The 20,527-nt window shown below is 44.8% G+C and overlaps 1 protein-coding gene across 5 annotated transcripts in view; it reads right to left on the reverse strand.

Annotated features, from left to right (window-relative positions):
- The window catches only part of LOC139061257 (calcium-activated chloride channel regulator 1-like), a 323,451-nt gene extending 309,263 nt beyond the window's left edge, over positions 1 to 14,188 (reverse strand). For 4 of the 5 annotated variants that reach the window (XM_070540974.1, XM_070540969.1, XM_070540970.1 and 1 more), the window contains exons 1-2: positions 14,049 to 14,188; positions 13,698 to 13,790 (exon numbers count right to left, since the gene is read on the reverse strand). The gene's annotated coding sequence lies outside the window, so the exon portion shown is untranslated. Of the gene's footprint in view, positions 1 to 13,697; positions 13,791 to 13,922; positions 13,942 to 14,048 lie in introns of those variants that run through there. The other variant, XM_070540972.1, reaches the window with a different exon arrangement.
- Positions 14,189 to 20,527: the final 6,339 nt, after the last annotated feature.

The following is a 20,527-nucleotide window of genomic DNA, read 5'->3' on the forward strand; positions in this document are numbered from 1 at the left end:
CCATCTGATATGACGCGTGCACATTGATTATGCATGACTGGACCAAACGAAAGAAACATAGTTATTTCTGATTCGACGGCTTTTCGCCGTTAGACCTCGGCTATTGGTCAAAAGTTTTCGGGCTGGACCCACATCACCTGCCTGTCGCTCGACGTCACAAAACCGCCAAAACTCACCGCGTCGAAGTGACGTGCACGCGCCAATGATGCCTTAATACGCCGAACAAAAATGAATGTTCTTCTGAACAGCCGAACACTGCCCCGTTCCAAAAGGAATAAAAGATGTCTACTCCCGAGGGAGAGCTTGGGTTCGTTTGCCTACAATAAAACATTTTACGTGGCAGTGTAACATTTTCAAGCACTTTCAGCACGTTAACGACCTCGCTTTGCCAACTCTTGTTTGCTGGGGATCCGTTTTAGCGGCATTCTTAAGCTGTAGTTGCTTGCCGCCGTGTTCGATCAGCCACCACCCTCCAAGTAAGAGAAAGCGGGCAAATCGCAAACACCGGCACCACCCTCTTCTTCCGGTTATCAACTTTTCAGTGCACTGGCTAGCCCCATCGAGTCCCTCTCCACTTGAGTGTGCTCCTCGCCTCTTGTCATCGCATTAGAGAAGACAAGCCGCTCAGTGTAGGCAATGTTATTCATTTTTTCAAGCGAACAAAAGTGACATACCATAAATGAGGACAGCGTTTCATTGGTCTGTTCAGACAAACCTGCGGGTCACCCCCCGACGCTTGCGTTGGCAGTTGCGCAAATTTTACGTCAGGAGATTGGGATAAAAACAATGGAATAGTGTTACGTTTTAACGCCCCATGTAGGTGACGTCGAAATCGCACTCCCGTAAGCCAAGCACGCAACCACCACAGCGACTGGATAAGTTCTTTATCAGTGAAGTACAGCACGCTGATTTATGGTCGGTAACGACTTTATAATGGCAGCCTTGAAGATATGGGAGAAATTTCGGCAGCGCCCAAACAACAAGGCACTCCTGCTCGGTTACGGAGCAATTCTTTTATGGAGTGGTTAGAGTACGACTAGCGTGAGCAATTACTTGTTGGCGGGAGGTATTGTCTCGTTGCAGGAGAACGTTTCCAAGAGCATGACTGCTAGCACCAGTGTGAAGGATATTGGGTGCGCTGCTATCGAAGTCGCGTAGCACTGGGTCGGACGTCAAAGCATATTTCAAAGCCACGAAACTGTTTTCACGTTTGTGGAACCAAACAAAAGGCGCGTTACTTACGAGGAGCAAATGAAGTGGGGATGCAGGCGCAGCCAAGTTGCGTATGAAGCGCTGCAAGTGCGAATCAAGTCCGAGAAACCAGCGCAGGTCTCTTTGACGCAGCGGACGGAGAAATTCGATGACTGCGGCAAGATTCTCAGGGTACGGTCGAATATTTTGTATGCCGATTAAGAGCATTCGCGGCCTTACTAGCGAAACTGCATTTTTTGTCTTTAGCTATGGTCCGGCGTTTTCAGGAGAGGCAAGAATTTCATGAAGTTGGAAATGTTGTGAGAACGTCGTTGAAAACGCTCCAAACTCGCTGATACAGTGCATACAGGTTTTCTATTTCGAACCACTCAAGACATTATCGATAATGCCTTCGAAGGTGGCATTCGCATTGCATATTAGAAAACGCATTACATTATCCTCAACACAATGCGTCTGCGCTGGCAAATGCCGTTTATTCTTTCTAGAATTAGGACCGAACCTAGTGTATCGTCGACCTGTGGCAGAAGGTAAACATCAGTGCACAAGATTTTGTTCCGTTCATGGTAATTGACGCAAGAACGAACGGAACCGTCTTTCTTCTATACTAGAACAACTGGGGAAGACCGGGGACCCGACGAATGGCGTATGGTATTTCGCCGAAGCATGTCTGACAAATATTGCTCCATGATTTTGCTCTCTGTAATCTGAGTGCGCGAAGTTTTTTTCCCTCAGCTCGCTTCAGAGAACCTAACGTAAAGTTAGTAAATTACAATTGCACGCCTGTCGAGATCAAAGGCATGGTAGATGTTGATGCTCGATATTGGGATCAGTGTCGTTCACTGTCGCTGGTCATAGCAAAGGATGCGGAAGGAGCTAGGATGCCAACAGTGCATGGTCGAAGCTGGCTTACCAAAATAATGTGAAGTAACGTTACGTTACTTAACACCTTACTTAATTAGTACTGCACCAGGGTGGCCAATCCTGCTCTGGTGAGGGAGTGCGTTACCGGTTCTGGTCACCGGGATCAGGCCGCGCTCCAGGCCTGTTTGTGCAATTTTATCAACACGCGGATTTTTTTTTTCGGTGTAAAATTGCCGGCACCGGGATTCGAACCACGGACCTCTTGCACGCGAGGCGGGTGTTCTACCTCTACGCCACCGCTGCACGCCCCTGCATCGAATCATGATGACCAGGAAGTCGAAAGCTTCTATGAAGACGTGGAATCGGCTATGGGTAGAGTGAAAACTAAATACACTATACTAATGGGCGACTTTAATGCCAAGGTAGGCAAGAAGCAGGCTGGAGACAAGGCAGTGGGCGAATATGGCATAGGCACTAGGAATAGCAGGGGAGAGTTATTAGTAGAGTTTGCGGAACAGAATAATATGAGGATAATGAATACCTTCTTCCGCAAGCGGGATAGCCGAAAGTGGACGTGGAGGAGCCCGAACGGCGAGACTAGAAATGAAATAGACTTCATACTCTGCGCTAACCCTGGCATCATACAAGATGTGGACGTGCTCGGCAAGGTGCGCTGCAGTGACCACAGGATGGTAAGAACTCGAATTAGCCTAGACCTGAGGAGGGAACGGAAGAAACTGGTACATAAGAAGCCGATTAAGGAGTTAGCGGTAAGAGGGAAAATAGAGGAATTCCAGATCAAGCTACACAACAGGTATTCAGCTTTAACTCAGGAAGAGGACCTTAGTGTTGAAGCAATGAACGACAATCTTGTGGGCATCATTAAGGAGTGTGCAATGGAAGTCGGTGGTAACTCCGTTAGGCAGGATACCAGCAAACTATCGCAGGAGACGAAAGATCTGATCAAGAAACGCCAATGTATGAAAGCATCTAACCCTACAGCTAGAATAGAACTGGCAGAACTTTCGAAGTTAATCAACAAGCGTAAGACAGCTGACATCAGGAAGTATAATATGGATAGAATTGAACATGCTCTCAGGAACGGAGGAAGCCTAAAAACAGTGAAGAAGAAACTAGGAATTGGCAAGAATCAGATGTATGCGTTAAGAGACAAAGCCGGCAATATCATTACTAATATGGATCCGATAGTTCAAGTGACTGAGGAGTTCTATAGAGATTTATACAGTACCAGTGGCACCCACGACGATAATGGAAGAGAAAATAGTCGAGAAGAATTCGAAATCCCGAAGGTAACGCTGGAAGAAGTAAAGAAAGCCTTAGGAGATATGCAAAGGGGGAAGGCAGCTGGGGAGGATCAGGTCACAGCAGATTTGTTGAAGTATGGTGGACAGATTGTTCTAGAGAAACTGGCCACCCTGTATACGCAATGCCTCATGACCTCGAGCGTACCGGAATCTTGGAAGAATGCTAACATAATCCTAATGCATAAGAAAGGGGACGCCAAAGACTTGAAAAATTATAGACCGATCAGCTTACTGTCCGTTGCCCACAAAGTATTTACTAAGGTAATTGCAAATAGAATCAGGAACACCTTAGACTTCTGCCAACCAAAGGACCAGGCAGGATTCCGTAAAGGCTACTCAACAATAGACCATATTCACACTATCAATCAAGTGATAGAGAAATGTGCAGAATATAACCAACCCTTATATATAGCTTTCATTGATTACGAGAAAGCGTTTGATTCAGTCGAAACCTCCGCAGTCATGGAGGCATTACGGAATCAGGGTGTAGATGAGCCATATGTAAAAATACTGGAAGATATCTATAGCGGCTCCACAGCCACCGTAATCCTCCATAAAGCAAGCAACAAAATGACAATAAAGAAAGGCGTCAGGCAGGGAGATACGATATCTCCAATGCTATTCACAGCGTGTTTACAGGAGGTATTCAGAGACCTGGATTGGGAAGAATTGGGGATAAAAGTTAATGGAGAATACCTTAGTAACTTGCGATTCGCTGATGATATTGCCTTGCTTAGTAACTCAGGGGACCAATTGCAATGCATGCTCACTGACCTGGAGAGGCAACGCAGAAGAATGGGTCTAAAAGTTAATCTGCAGAAAACTAAAGTAATGCTTAACAGTCCCGGGAAAGAACAGCAATTTACAATACGCAGCGAGGCACTGGAACTCGTAAGGGAATACATCTACTTAGGGCAGGTAGTGACGGCGGATCCGGATCATGAGACGGAAATAATCAGAAGAATAAGAATGGGTTGGGGTGCGTTTGGCAGGCATTCCCAAATCATGAACAGCAGGTTGCCATTATCCCTCAAGAGAAAGGTATATAATACCTGTGTCTTACCAGTACTCACCTACGGGGCAGAAACCTGGAGGCTTACGAAAAGGGTTCTACTCAAATTGAGGACGACACAACGAGCTATGAAAAGAAGAATGATAGGTGTAACGTTAAGGGATAAGAAAAGAGCAGATTGGGTGAGGGAACAAACGCGAGTTAATGACATCTTAGTTGAAATCAAGAAAAAGAAATGGGCATGGGCAGGACATGTAATGAGGAGGGAAGATAACCGATGGTCATTAAGGGTTACGGACTGGATCCCAAGGGAAGGGAAGCGTAGCAGGGGGCGGCAGAAAGTTAGGTGGGCGGATGAGATTAGGAAGTTTGCAGGCACGGCATGGCCACAATTAGTACATGACCGGGGTTGTTGGAGAAGCATGGGAGAGGCCTTTGCCCTGCAGTGGGCGCAGCCAGGCTGATGATGATGATGATGACGTCACGAGCATGAAAAGTGACTAAAGCAGTTTCGCTAAGTGAAACGTACAAAGAAGTGTTATAACCTGTTTATGGCGCTGTCAAGGGCTTTAAAGCCAGTATTAAGCTCAAATGAGGAGTTACGCAAGTCTTTTGGAAGGCGCGGCAAGTGCAATATGCTCTTCCTGGTTCGCTTCAGCAGGAATTGGTGAAAAGAGAAAAAAACAAGAGTCGTGTACAGAGTAAGGCACAGTGCTTTGGCAACGCTTGTTCTCATCTTGCCTGAGAAAGATAAAGGGTTAGGTCATTGCGGTGACTATCATGTCACTGTCAATCCGGCTATAAAGTTGGCCACTAACCTCTGTCTTTACCAAAGGATATTTTTGCGACATTGCAAGGTGGAGCCAACTTCTCCGTCAGTGACCTATCAAAGACTTATCTACCACTTGAATTAGATGAGCCAGCACAAGCATTGCTAAAAGTGAACACGCACGTGGGCCCTTTCAGGTTAGAGTGTTTGCATTATGGCGTTGCATGCGCGCCTGCCGTATTGCAAGCAGTAATGGATCAGATCCTGGGCGGCGTACCGGGAACCGCCTGCTACTTGGGCGGTATTATAATATCTGACGAGAACTATGAGCAGTGCCGAGAATGGAGTCGAGCAAGTGCGCATAAGCCTTAGTAACCACGGTAAAAGGGTCAACGCCGAAAAGTGGAAGTTCTTCTAGAAATTAATCTATCTGGATCGCAAAATTCACACGCGCGGGTTGCATCCTTTGTGGATAAGGTAGTAGCCACAAAAAACGGACCGAAATCGGTCAATGTGACGCAGCTGAACGCTTTCTTGGTTTGGTAAATTTTTAGTTCAAATTCTTTCCAAATTTGAAACTGGCTATGGAACCCTTACATGAGCTGCTACGCAAAGAGACCAAGAAGCGCTGGTCACGACACTGTGCCGATGCGTTCAATAAATGCAAGGTGCTGGCGACTGACGAAAATGTTCTTGAGTGATACGCTGTTCGCAAAGACATTCAAATCAGATATGATGCCCCGGATTACGGCGTCGGATAAGTACTTTCACATGTGGAGAATGACGTTGGAAGGCCAATTGCCTTTGCCTCACAGTCTAACGGCGCCACGGTGCAACTACGGCCACGTTGAGAAAGGAACCCTGAGTATCGTCTTTGGCGTAAAAAAATTCATAAATACCTGCATGAAAAAAACCTTTACCGTACTAACAAACCAACATCCCCTGATAGTACTGTTCGGCCTAAAGAGGCAGAGAAGCGCTGTTGCTGTAGCGAGAGTGCATAAATGGTTGACCTTCTTCGCTAACTATCGACACCTAATAGCGCATGGGCTGGGAAGAGCAAGTACTCATGCTGGTCCGTTGACCTTCCTGCCGTTATCTGACATGGAATAGCTGGCTGAAAAAAATTGTTACCTTTCTATTCTCACTGACCTGCTGTTCACTGCCAAAGATATTGAACGTGCAACAGACTGTGACAGGCTTCCAACAAGCCTTGGAAACATGATCTCGCACCGTTGCCAAAAAGTGTTTCAAATGACCTACAACCATTTTGGGTTCGTTGGTTCAAACATGCAGTTGACAATGGCTGCATTCTTTGGACCAAAAGGGTTGTAGTGCCTAAAGGCTGGCAAACAAAGGTTCTAGCTTTTTTTAGCAGAATTTGGGAATCACCCTAATGACGACAGTGGCGCGTTCAGTCGTGTAGTGGCCAGCCATCGATAAGCTATAGAACAAGTAGCACACCAATGTAAATCTAGCCAATCTGTGTTTCGTTCGTTTCAACCTGTACCTTTGTGCCGGTGAACAGGGAGCGATTGCCCATGGGAAAGAGTACATAAACGTAGATTTTGCCTTTAAAGAAGGAAATATATTATTGATCGCAGTGAATGCATATTCAAATTGGCTTGAAAAGAAAATTATGCACAGGTACGAAAACTGTGGAAACTGTACGTCCTCAGTTTGCGTCGCATGGGCTTCCAAGTGGGATTGTTACCAATCAAGCATTGAGTTCATTGACGAAGAATTTGAAATCTTCTTGAAAGCTAACGGTGTGAAACCTACGCCCACGCCAGCGTATTACGCACAATCAAACTGGGCGGTGGAACTAGCAGTACAAACTACAAAGAAATCAATTCTTAAGAAGCTACTATAAATTAAGCGAAATAAGAAAGGAGATCGTTGCAGCAAAAAAATGACAACATTTTCTTTTCTTATTGCACGATGCCTGATAATTTCACGTGTTGAACGCCCGCTGAACTCTTTGTAAAGCGCCCGCTGAACTTGTTTGCCGAGTTCTTGAACTGTGAACTTGGCAAATATTGCTCCAACCATATGTTAGGAGTGAACTGCTAGACAGGGCGGAGAGCGTGAAACTGTCCACAGAAAATCGGTGGGGTATGTCGCGCTCTTTTCATGTCGGTGATTCTGTTGTGGTGCGCTTGGTGCGAGGTGAACTTATTGGAAGGTTGCCCGGAAAACTGACGCGTGTGAAATCGCCATGTATGTACATATTTGGTACTTGTCGCAACCCGTGTGCGATAAGTACATGCTGATAATTTGAGAAGGTCTTTTCTGGAAACAGACGAGAAGTCTGAGCATCATGAAATCGATTTGCCGCATTCTGCAAAAGTGCTTGAGCCAAGCTCAGCAGAACCACCGGATGCCCGACATGTGCATCAATGAGCAGAAGCAGCACCCACCCCTGACAGTTCCCGAGCGATCACCGTCAGAAAAAGCTGCCGAAAGCAACGGCCTGCTGACCGTTTGGGTAATAGCCACTCGTAAAATAGGAGAGAAGGGGTGTTACAGCGAACGCGCGGTAGCGTTTCGTCGAACGCTTGGTAGAGTACCATCCAACGCGGCGCGAGAATGCGCCGTGACAGTGGCTGGTAGGCTTGAGCGTTTGCCCCGCGCAAGTGCGATGTGAGGTGAGAGTTTTCTACGTCGCTCCGATGTAGCCTGTAGGCGAGATGGAATAAAGACGCCTCACAAGTATGTCTCGGCGTTTTTTGCAACATGATTCATAGTGCGTGCATCTTTTGTCAGAAAAGTGCTGGAAAAGGGTGGTGAGCCGATAGGATTCGTTTAATTCAAGAGCAAACTAGCAACATGGTACATGGTTCCCATATGGAGTACTTGAAGCAACAAGGCAGCGTGCTGACCGAGCAGCGCGCTGTAAGTTCAAACGTCCAGTGTGGCGCTGCATCAGTACAAAGAAAACTATACAGCTGAACAAGAATCGACTAATCCAGTCGAAAGGGCGTAAAGGAACAAAATACCTACAGCCACCCCGCCACTTAGCTCAGGCTTACTTGAAAAAAGAAATAAAAACACCGAGTATATATTTCCCGATAGGTAAAGCAGAAAGGTGGGATACAAGCTCAATACAAGCGTCCACGAAGCGGTAATTTAGACAATTTCTTCCAGTTTATTGAAAAGTTCTTCCTTTACGTCGGTGAATTGCAATTTAAACTCGTGTTGGGTGGTGATTTCAATGTCAATATGATGCTCGACAACTCCATGAAGCGAAATTTTGAGGCAGTTATACACGCACATGGTTGCTTCAATGTCATATCATCACCTACCAGAACTACTCATAATACATCTACCTGTATCGACCTATTCATTACAAACATTGCTTTGAGTAAGATTCAATCGGGAGTGTTTTCCTGTGGCCTTAGTGACCATATGCCTATATTTCTGAGCCTGAATCATGCATGTCAACGATCAACTGCTACCGATACCTTCGTACAAGTGATCACGCAGAATGCGTTAGAAAATTTCCCTGCCGAATTAGGAAGCATCGACTGGACGGATGTTTATGCCACGCAAATACCGGATGTCGCATATGAAGGTTTCCTCAGGCTATTTTCATCATGCTATCACAAATATTTCCCCTTTACTATTGTGAGAAAGCAACCCTCCAGGATACGCAAGCCGTGGGTCACACGCAATCTTCTCCATCAAATAAAGAAAAAAATTTCCTTTATGATAAGTTTATCAAGTCACGAGATCCAAACGACTGCACCGAGTTTAAACGTTTTCGCAGTCGTCTCACGAACGAGCTGCGCAACGCGAAAAGCCATTATCATACTGACTTGTTTAAATCTTGTGAACGTAACAGCCAGAGGATATGGAAACAGCTAAATCTTCTCCGCAACCATACACCTATTTCCCAGTCACGTATTAACATTGTCAGTAACGGTGTTCAACTAACCGATGACTCACTACGTGATGCATTCAATGATTTTCTTGTCGGTAATAATACTATTCCTGTATGCATGAGTGCCTGCGATTTCATAAGGACAAGTGTTGCAGACAAGATATTCCTGCACCCGACCAATGAATCGGAGTTAATATGCCTTTTTTCTGAGCTGAACTACAGCCGCAGTCTGGATGTAGATAATCTGCAGATAAAGCCAATTAAGTATGACCTAGATATTCTTGCCCCATTGCTGGTATACATATACAATTTATGCCTCGATACCGGAGTCTTCCCGCATAAAATGCAAGTTGCTAAAGTAATCCCGTTATTCAAGCGTGGGGACAGGACTCTTATGACAAATCACAGGCCCATATCTATTTTGCCAGTCTTCTCAAAAGGCCTGGAAATGGTTATATTTAAACGTCTTTCTACATTTCTGGAAAATAAAAACCTCTTAACTGACTGTCAGTACGCCTTCCGTAAAAACCGGTCAACACAACTTGCCTTGTTGGATCAAAAAGAATTTATTCTCAAAAACATCAAATAGCACTTGCTCACACTTGCAGTGTTAATAGATTTTACAAAAGCTTTCGACAGCATTAATCATGAACTTCTACTCAATAAATTGTTTAACTATGGAATTCGCGGCGTCGCCCTTGACTTAATTAGATCATATCTAAGCTCCAGAGTTCAGTTTACACACGTAAATAACCTGTCATCTCAGTTAAGGAACACATGGATAGGAGTGCCGCAAGGGAGCCTACTTGGCCCTCTACTTTTCAATATCTATGTTAATGATATTGTCAATATTGACAACGACACCAAATACATCATCTATGCTGATGACACTACACTACTGCTTTCGTCTCATCCTACCTCAGACTTGTTAAGGACTGCCAATGCAGTACTAGACAAACTACATGTGTGGTCCGTTAAAAATGGTCTCATAATTAACACTACTAAAACTAAAGCCATATTATTCCAAGCCAAGAACAAAAACGCTACGTTACCTGCTGACATTACACTTCATTCGGAGAAAATTGAACTCATGAGCTCAGTTAAGAGCCTAGGGATCATTTTCGACCACGATATGTCGTGGAATAGCCATATATTATCACTTGTCACTAAACTTTCACAGATAGTTGGACTGGTTTTCTCCCTTAGGTACCTTCCACGCCATGTAAAAATGCTAACATATAACGCCCTTTTCATCAGTCATCTGAATTATTGCTCCCTTTTCTGGAGTACCACATCTGCCACAAATATAGGTAGATTACTCATAATTCAGAAAAAAATTCTCCGTGTGATATGTGATGTACCATGGGACTCCCCAAGTGAACCTCTTTCCCAGGAACTGAAAATACACAAAGCGCATAATTTGTACACTTACAGGTTAGTCCGTGCATACGTTAGAGAGTGTAAATCTAATAATTTCTGTATCCGATCCTTAGCTAACCTCAAACAGAACATACGCCATTATCAAACACGATCTCCAGAATATTGGCACGTAATGCACCCGTGCACTAATTATGGAAAGCAAATGATTGCTTATACGCTGCCTGTCCTGCTTAACACACTGATCGCCGTTGATATCGATGTTTTACAGTCTTCGTTAACTAGTCTGTATATTTATTATTGCTGCTAGAGCTGGTTTTATGCCTAATACTTTGTACTTGTAGATCACAATATTACTTTTGCAACACTATCTGCTATTAGTATGCGTGACTGATCTGAGTGTCGTTTTTTTTTCATACTGCTGATTTCTTAATATGCAAGCTAAGTAACTTGTTTTGGTTTATTAGTGTTTGTGTTTATCAATTTGTGGTTTATCAGCTTGTGTTTGTTTCTTTTGCGTCTATTTATTCGCCCTTTTCTGCTTTTCTGTTTTATTGTTATCATTTCCACATGCACTGTTTTCCCCCCTGCTGCTGCCATAAAATGGGTTTTAGGACTTAGTCAAGCTGCTGACGCAGCTTTTTTCCTCAAGACCTGTCCATATTCAAATGTATGTTGCATATGGGAATAAAGCACATACATACATACTAAAGATTAGAAATTAGAGTGTACAATAAGGACATAAACTCTTTATGTCGTAGGGTAAGTCGTGCGTGGCTAACGAATGTTGCACGTTTTTTGTAGATTTGGAAAACCTCTATAATTCTTTTTTTACCTACCCTTGTTGGTGAAACATTTCAATTATAAAGCTAGGTGGTATTGCCGCGTCAACAAGAACTAGCTCTTTTGTTGAAATGACTAGAGTTGTTCGTAAGCGCTCTTCTTATTTTGGTCTGGCAGTCCTCTTCGTGCTCATTTTTTTCAGTAACATAGCTGGAGACAACGTGCCTAGGCTTCGTTAGGATATGCGGCACAGAAAATAATATATTTGAGCTTACTTTACAATGTATCCCAGTGTAGAATAGTCTACCTAAGGTGGCATCTGAGTGGGTGTTATGCGCAACAATCATGGGTGAGTGTATATGGTGCTCAGGGATGTGCCATAAGGAGCATAAGTAACATTGGCAATGACCATGACGAAAAAAATTCAAAGAAATATATGTCAGGTTTGTAAACACCAGGGTCCACTCCTGTGCTTTCCCATATCTATCACTAAACTGCAGAAAGGGCATCCGTCCAGTTGATTTGCACATTGACACATTTGCTGATCAAGGTACATCTTCTGATACTGCACTTGTACTCTTCGTCAAATGCCTTCTAAGGCTAATGCCTGTAGCAACATAACGGTAGTCTTTTTTACAACTCGTAACTATATCGTGCTTCTTAAGAGGACTTCATGCTACATTAAAGAAGTGAAGGAATGGAAATGGAAATAATCATCTACGTGATGTGGACCATTTCTGAAAGATATAGACGAAATAAACATTTGAAAATAGTGGCAAAGATGGCCTAACTACGATAGAGGGACAATGACTGCGTGACTCTCAGGAATCAACGACATGGGGACGATGGCGATTTTACCACGATGATTGCGTGACGAGAAAAACGAGACGTGTGATGTCGATGGGATGATATCACAAGTCAATGGTACGACGACTATTTACAGCGACAGCGTGAAGAGAATAATACGACGACCATGGCTTGACCACAGTGCAATTTCCACCACAAAAAGAATGTAACGAGCACGGTGGCATTGCCATGACTTTGAGACAGCGACGCGAGGTCGACAATGGCTGTCGACAACGGAATTTTGGCAACGCTATGACGACAACGGCTTCAAGACGGCGTGATGACGGCGTGTCAAAGCAACGACAGCAGCAGAATAAAAACAGCGGAATTAGGAAGTTACATGAGAACGTGAAGGCAATGAAACAACAAAGACGGAATGACCACGAAAGCGTGAAACCGACGGCTATTCCTTGATAAAGTCTGCGCTTGCGTGCATTACCTTCTGCCACGGGGCGGCTCAATTCTCAGTGTTTACGGCTTTTGTTTACACGATGTCTCGTGTCTTTCTGAGCTTCACTATAACCGGGATCAGCCCAGTTATCAGAGTCGTAACTGGCACCTCCTTGCCTGTCACCTTGCTTTGAACTTGTATAAGGCTAGGCTAGGCCATGCTGAATGCCCTGAAAACGAATCGTGGGCTGACGTGCATCTAAGCGATAGCTTCTGCATAACGACAGTGGGTGCACTGCAAATCTCACTGAAGAACGCTCCCTATGCCAGTATATTTCACCTGTCAGAAAAAAAACGTTTTTAACTACTGAAAGTGTTCAGTCACAACACGCGATTTATTTCATCGTGTTCTAATAATAAAACTTTTTCGCTATATTGTGTGATAAAAATTCACGTCCTTACGTTTCAGAATTACGTTGCTGCTATGAGGCGCGCCTAACATGTCAAGCATTTCACAGGAATGGCTTGCACAAGAAAAATTCATTCGTAAAAGTGTTTTATTTCATACATACACCCATGCATGCGTGGTCTAGTGACAAGACCCGCGGGTTTCTATGCTGGAGAAACCTGCATAAGATGGTATTTGCGTGCGTGTGCGAGTGTGGGCGTGTGCGTGGGTGCGCCAATCAAAGAATTCGAGGAAACTTTGCAACTAAATCCGTCCGCAAGAGTTGTGCGTGCATCCTTATAAATTACGCGTACGCTACGGAAAAAAGCATGTGCTGTTGACGTATTTCCACAGTTTAAAAGCATTCTCCGATAAGAAATATTGGATGAAACAAGTGCATTTACAGTGCAGCAGACATCGGATACGAAGTCAGAAACTATTAGCACGGTCTCTGCGCCTACTGCTAGAACCTTACACTGATATACACACGTCTTCAGAACAGATGAGATACTACTGAAAGCTAGGAAATATTGCGCGAGTTCTTCCGCATTAAATAAATATTCCTTTTTGTTGACTACTAGTAAATACGCAAATTCGCTTGTTAGTGGTCGCAACAAACAAGACTATCCTTAAGCAGACTATAAAACTGGCCTCGTATGCGGTAGGAATAATTATATGAAGACGGCTCTTTTTATTATTTGCTATCATAGGTATATTAAAAATAGATATATATGAACGGCGAAGAGTTGAGTCAACCCAGCGCACTGTGATTTCAAAATGAAGTAGCTCACCGGTTTCACAGCTGAATGGAGGTGCCGGGTGAAGTTCTGGTAGGGGTCTGGACGGTCACCTTGGGAGGCTCACAGCCCTGTCACCTACGGGATCTGCATCCAGATAATAGTTAAGTTAGAAGGTGCCAGAGTCAAAGTAATGCACTTCACACGAAAGATCACACGAAAAGCATTTAAAACAACACGAAACTGAAAAGCCAAACTCGAGCTAAGAACGAAACCCACGCAGGCGAGGTCTGCTCGAGTCAAAGACTGAAGGCAACACACGGAAGCCCGGTGGCGTCCAATATGTGCGCCAGTAAAAGGACTCAACGAGGGAAGCACGAACAACCAAACAGAATGAAATATTACCGGGTACTCAGCTCGAACGAAGAAGGCTAACCGATCGAAGAGCCTTCCTGCCTCGACCACGGAAAACCAGATGCGAGTGGCGCGCGGTGCCCGCGCAACTGCCCTCGTCCTCGTCGTTTTTCTTTAAAAGACGCTCGCGGTGTTTTCACTGCGAGCCATAGCCAATACCCCCACGAGGGTACGTGCCATCCGCAGAAGGAAGAAGCAGAGGCAATGACGCACACTTACTGCGCGGAATTGGCCAAACATTTGATGCTAATAATATGCTTAAGGGATATGCCATATAAAGCAAATATATGAATGCGATGAGCAGGATGCTTCAGCGAACACATTCGAAATTCCAATTTCTAAATTCCATATAATTCTAAATTTTCTTAAGGTTGCTTTCTAGTTCATGAAGTGGTCGACTCTATGCGGCGGACACTATTTGCACAAAAAATAGGAACGTATTATGGACTAATTACCAATAACCCACAAATTATTTTACGTAATAACCGTATGGCCCATAATGATATTTACAAATTGTAGCTTTGAAGTTTAGAAGGCGCATAGAATTGTAACAAATTCTGAAGTTGACCCCAGTTTCGAGATAATACTTCTCGAACATTGCGGATTGATTGATTGAAAATATTATTATTCCAGGGAGCTGGGGCGGCCTCCTCTTGCCCTACACACAGGTAGGGGAAGAGGACGAAGCAGCCCCTGCGCGTTGAGGTCGGTGAGTCTTCACAGCCTCAAAGGCCGGACGGATTTCTCGACGCTGGTCGTCTTCAGCCTCGCTCTGGGGCAAGGCCTCCCAGGCATCACTACTGTCAATCTATTCCTTGGCCCCTGGGGAGCCACCACACTCCCTTATTACGTGGTCTAGCGTACCTTTCTCCTTAACAATTTTTCACAGGGCGTCATTTTAGTCCCTGGTCTGGGTTAAGAGATCCAATATGGTGATGTATAATTGTTTGCCTGGAGGCGCCGCCAAATGCGAGCGTCCTCCAGAGAGAGAGGCGGATGCGGAAATGGAAAGACTCTTCTTTTGCCATTGCAATGATCTACGATTTCCCTGTACGTGATGATGCTATCTTCCATCCCTGGAAATGGCTGCTCTAGAGTTGCCCGGTGGTGGAGTGCTCAGGCGAACTCGTGGGCGGCATCGTTACCGGGGAGTTCTTCATGGGCCGGGACCCAAATAATGTTGCGTCTCTCCTAGGACGGTTTTTGCGTTGAATTTGGAGGGCCTTTTCCAAGATTCTCCCTCTCCTAAAATTGAGGATAGGTAGTTTTCTATCGCATAATATGACACCCGCTTTTGTACCCGCTCAAGCGACTGCTACTGCAACCTCCTCGGCTTGTACAGGCGTCCCTGGTGCACGTGGCGCACGCTATCTCAAAGGGGTTGGGACACCAAATTTTGAGGCTATAAAAAGCATGTTGTAGGCTGGTTCCGTATGCAAGGACACCCAGGACGAGGTATTGGACGCTGCAAACATTTCAAAATAATTTTAATTCCGCTCCAAGAAGTCATTAAAAAGTCCTTCTCGCAGTCGAGACCCATCGCTAGCGCGGCAGTTACTACGTCACAGAGGAGGAACGAAAATATTGACGTCATAGCACACTAACACAAAAAACGTGACGTTTGATGTGTATCGATGACATGCCGATTACGGAGCCTGCTGAGCCGAGCGACCCAGACCGAGCATAGCCTCCCTACAGGCATATAGAATTCCTTTCTTAAAGCAAAGAAGGGGTAAGGCGTGCAGGCATGGACACAAGAGGAGAGACGTGGACAACACGAACGGCGTGCCGCGAACGGCAAACTGCGTGCGGCGAGTTGCCGCACGTTTGAGTATAACACTAGCCGGCCGACTCCGAAAGGGACCAGGATATGCGGCGTTTGTGTTGTCCGCTTCTCTCCTCGCATAGTCGCATAGTTCGGCAGCTCGGAGCGGTCTCTCGTTCGCTTGGCCTTTCTCAATGTGAGGGCCTGTCCACGTTACCGGCACGGGAACTCGCCACACGCCGCTTGCCGTTCGCAGGCCCCCGTGCGACGGCGGTTTTGCTCGCGAGCGGCGAGATTTCCTTGCCGTAGAGAGGACGGACCCGGGACCCATTTGTGCGGCAGCCGTACGGCGAAGCGGCCAATCAGCGACTGAGGAGTGGTCACTCTGGCACCGACGGCAGCTTCACCGCCTCTGATCGTTCGGCGCCGCCGATATCGTCACTAGGCCTTTTCCGGTTCACTTCAAAGCTAAAGCTTACGGCGCTTCGGAATGAATCACCGACTCTCACAAGCCGCAATATTTTCTTACCGTTGTTGTCGCTCTTCGCAATAATTATAATAATCGCGATATGCACTTCGAATCGCCAGTTGTTGACGTCTGCTGGCAGAGCGCGCGTATGCGCGAGCAGACGACGCAGCATAATTTTACGTCACTATTTTTTGTGGCCCACGTGACAAAGTCATGTTGCGTTTCCTCCTCTGTGACGTCATAGCATCCTCCGGAGCCCAGAAACCGAAACCGAAATCGCTTGGTATAATAACGCTATTATTAAATTATTTATCGGATATATATGAATCCCGCTGTGTGTATCGTGCTCCCTAAAGCATGACGCAACGTTTGAATCAACAAGCGCATGAACGAAAATTTTGATGTCTCCACCCCTTTAACGCACCCGTTGCCATCAACAACCGTCGATACCATAGCCCCGTCTCTGCCGCAAGCGGTTTCCGCGTACGTTACTTTATGCGCCGGTGAGAAAACCATTGACGTTCCAGATATTTTCTTAACAAAACGTAGTTTTATGCATTCAAGCAAGTAGTAGCTGGCATACCAATGCATTTCTCCGGAAAGTTCAGGAATTAGTATCTCGAAACAATTCTCATCCTGAGTATTCTTTAAAAGGGGATCCGCCTCGCAAACTCCAAAGCTTCAATTTGTAGATTGCAATATGCATCTAAATTTCGTTATTTAAAAAGTTCATTAGCAAATTTTTCTTAATACTTCGATTATGCATTCAATTTTTTGAGCAAGTAAAGTTCGCCACTCAAAAAATTGTGCTAACTGCCACAGGCAAAGTTTAATCATTTTTTATTGTACACTCTGAAACGCCATGTACCTTAGCGCGTCCAAATGGCCGACGTCAGAAAGTGAACGAGGTTGGTTTGGGTTGTGCGCCTTATTCAGCATTAGTGACCCTAGCTCTATAGCTATACTTATAATTTTGTGAAGCACGGCATGCTGATAAAGCAACCAGAGCATTACAGGTTCCCGAAATATATCACGGCATGGGTTTCAGAATTTTTAAGGGAAAGAGATTTCTTCTGTTTTCACAGCGGACCTTCATCCTATAGGTATAAGCATAAACACGGGGTACCGCAACGGGCAGTGTTATCTCTTGTTTTATTTAATATATTTGTAAGCGCCATTCCTTTGCTTCAGGAAATTCAGGTATACGTTTATTCCGATGACATCGCTTTTTTCATGGAATGATGATCTACATTTTCTTCATCAATCGTTACAAAATTATGTACTCTTTAACCTCTTGAAACTTGGATAGGGAAGGTACACGTCCCTGAAAGTCACTAAAAGTGCAGTTCTCGTTCCTTTAAATGTTCCCGTTCACATTTCACTCGTGCATCGTGAAGAGTTCATTCCCCAGGTTGATTTTCTTAAATACCGGAGAATCACGTATAATAGGACACTCAACTGGAAAAGCCATATTGAAAAGTCTCGTCTAAGGCAACTCGTGCCGTGGGATGGTTGTGTAAGATCAGCACATGGCGATATGGGTTGCGAAGACATACATTATTTTAATATAAAAAATGTATGTCCGACCAATCATGGAATTTGGATCTCTTATTTTCAAGCAGCGCAGCTTATAAAATGGAGCCTGTGGTTTTATTAGAATGGGAAGCTGTGCGATTGTGCTTTGGGTTCAGGAGAGCACGTTGTTGGGCGAGTCGGTCGTACATACTTAAAGAAGGGAATCGCGCTAAAAAAAGACACGGACGAGTAAGGACATGGACCTTACTCGTCCGTGTCTTTTTTTTAGCGCAATTCCCTTCTTTAAGTATGCTTTGGGTTCCCTAACTTTGCTCCAAACACCATTGTGTATATGAAAGCAAGAATAGTATGTTTAAAAATTCAATTCAGGATCCTCACAATCCAAAGGTTTGTACAAATTTATGATTCCCCTAAAGAATACCTGTGTGTTTCGAATATTGAATCAACTTGATGTTTTAATAACCATTATCCACGACTACGCACACCTGAGATTGTAGTTGTACAGGCAAAGTCAAAACTGTTGAATGTGCAAGTACAACGTATTCAACCTACAGGCCCATCCAAGATATGTCGCCAGATAGAACTAGATGATTCTTCCCTTCAAATGCTAAACTAATGCCATACCAATATTTAAATGACCTTATAACAGATTACGGTTCTCACCTGAAAACAGGCGATAGAATAGCCACTGATGCTTCTGATGATGTCATACAGGTAGCATTGGAAAAGCTTGAGCACGTTTCCACTGCTCCCTTGGTACAGCTCCGGGTTCAGATGGCATTACATAAGGTATGTTGAAAGCATTGCTTGACCTTTCCTCAGAAGACCTGTCTAATATACCCAATCTCTCATGAGCGCCTGGTGTCCTCGTGAATTTAAACTTGCAAGAACGCTCCCCTTACTTAAAAACAAGGAGCGACAATACTTATAGTCACTTTAAGGGTAAAATTGTGCGTCTGTTTAAGTGAACTTAACACCCGCTCCTTCGGGACTTCTGCAGTGGCCATTTGAGGCTTTCTCCGTAACACAAGAAGGCTACCACGTTATTCCTCGTAATCAATAATTGGGTAGGTATATAAATGCTTATTTCTTGTTCTAAGTAATTCTAATATCCCCAGAAATACGAAAAAATTGGCTCTTCTGGTCTAATTACAGTTATCTTACTTCTTTGTTTGCCAGGTAAATCTATATCTAATAATTATCTTAAACGTTGTAGTTACCCTGGCTTATTATTTCGTTTAGATTGATGGATCATGGTTATAACGGTGCGTTTTGAGGGCAGGACACAGAAAAAATGCACCCAAGACAGACGCCGAGTGCGGCGCCTGTCCTGTGCACATTTTTTTCGGTCCTGTCAAGAAAACAAGCTGTTATAACAATGCTGCATCAAGCCAGCAAGTTACTAGCGCAAGTCTGTTAATACGTTTAGGCCATTCTCGCTCCCGATTTACGTTAACTTTTGACCACCAGCTTCTTGGCCGCAGTGGGTAAGGACCTGTAGTGAAAGAATGAGCCCACAAGCTAGAACAACAGACTATCCCTTAAAACTATTATTCTTCCTTTGATCTCACTTTACTGATTTTAACTGATAATTTCATGTTCTTGAGGCGCTAAGTCCCTAAATATTCGGAAATTTTGTCTTCATTATATGTTCCAATATTTCCTGCCTTTCTTTACTAATTATCCGACAGGGAACAACTACAAACCAAACTCTCAGCGGATCTCCCAGCTAAACCTTCCTCTATAATCGTTCATCCTCGCATTTGTAAATAAACACGTTTCATTGTAACAGTATTGGTGGAAATTGCAGGATACGGCAGCAGAACCCCAAAGAACCACAACAAAGTTTAGCTTCTGGAGCTTCGCCGAAGCGGCAGGCTCGCCGGCCTTCCACCTGCGGCGATGGACCCTGAAGGGGACAACACGTAGTCATCTTCCGTTGCTCCTGGGCAACGATACATGGAGCAGCGGACATTTGCTGGAAACGCGGGAGAGGATGCCGAGAAATGGCTAAACCCCCATCTCCGGGTGAGCCTATATCTTCACTGTAATGCCACCAGCCAGCTGGTCAAGGTCCCATTCTTCTTCCGAGGAATCGCGTGGACGTGTTACGGGAACCCGGTGGGAAGTTTCGCAAAGAAAAGGAAACGCGCGTAGGAGACGCTGGCGCAGCGAGCTCAAGTACCAGGTGAGAGCTGCGCTATATATGTTACGGGGGTACTGAAGCTGGGCAAATATGTGAAGTCATATATGACAGAAGAAAATAAGGTTAGACATCTCAAATTAATTGCTGAGGACGTTTCACGCAACCTTCCAGGCAAGGAGAACTTAGAGTCTGCAACTGACATCATTAGACATTGCCGATCGTTTGAAGCTCTTGAAGCTCGCCACATCGCATCAAAGTTCCGTAGACTCACTAACGTCATTAATGTTGCGACCACTGACGTGAGCCCCTCTCAAGCGACCTTGCATTGAATGTGCAAGAAATAGTTCGCGATGAACTTGATCGACGTGAGGCTTTTCCCACAGCAACTGCACATGTTCGCGGTGCACATGTGTCGAACGAAGCATTGGCTCTGTCCCTGAACGCGGAGGGTTTCGAAGACTCAAGGCATCGGTACATCCTCGTTTACCGACATATCATTTGAGACACGAAACATCCTGACGAGATTATCCGCCATCACTCCAGCTTGGGGCGAG

The sequence above is a fragment of the Dermacentor albipictus genome, chromosome 6 (assembly GCF_038994185.2).
Source record: "Dermacentor albipictus isolate Rhodes 1998 colony chromosome 6, USDA_Dalb.pri_finalv2, whole genome shotgun sequence".
Taxonomy (NCBI): Eukaryota; Metazoa; Arthropoda; class Arachnida; order Ixodida; family Ixodidae; genus Dermacentor; species Dermacentor albipictus.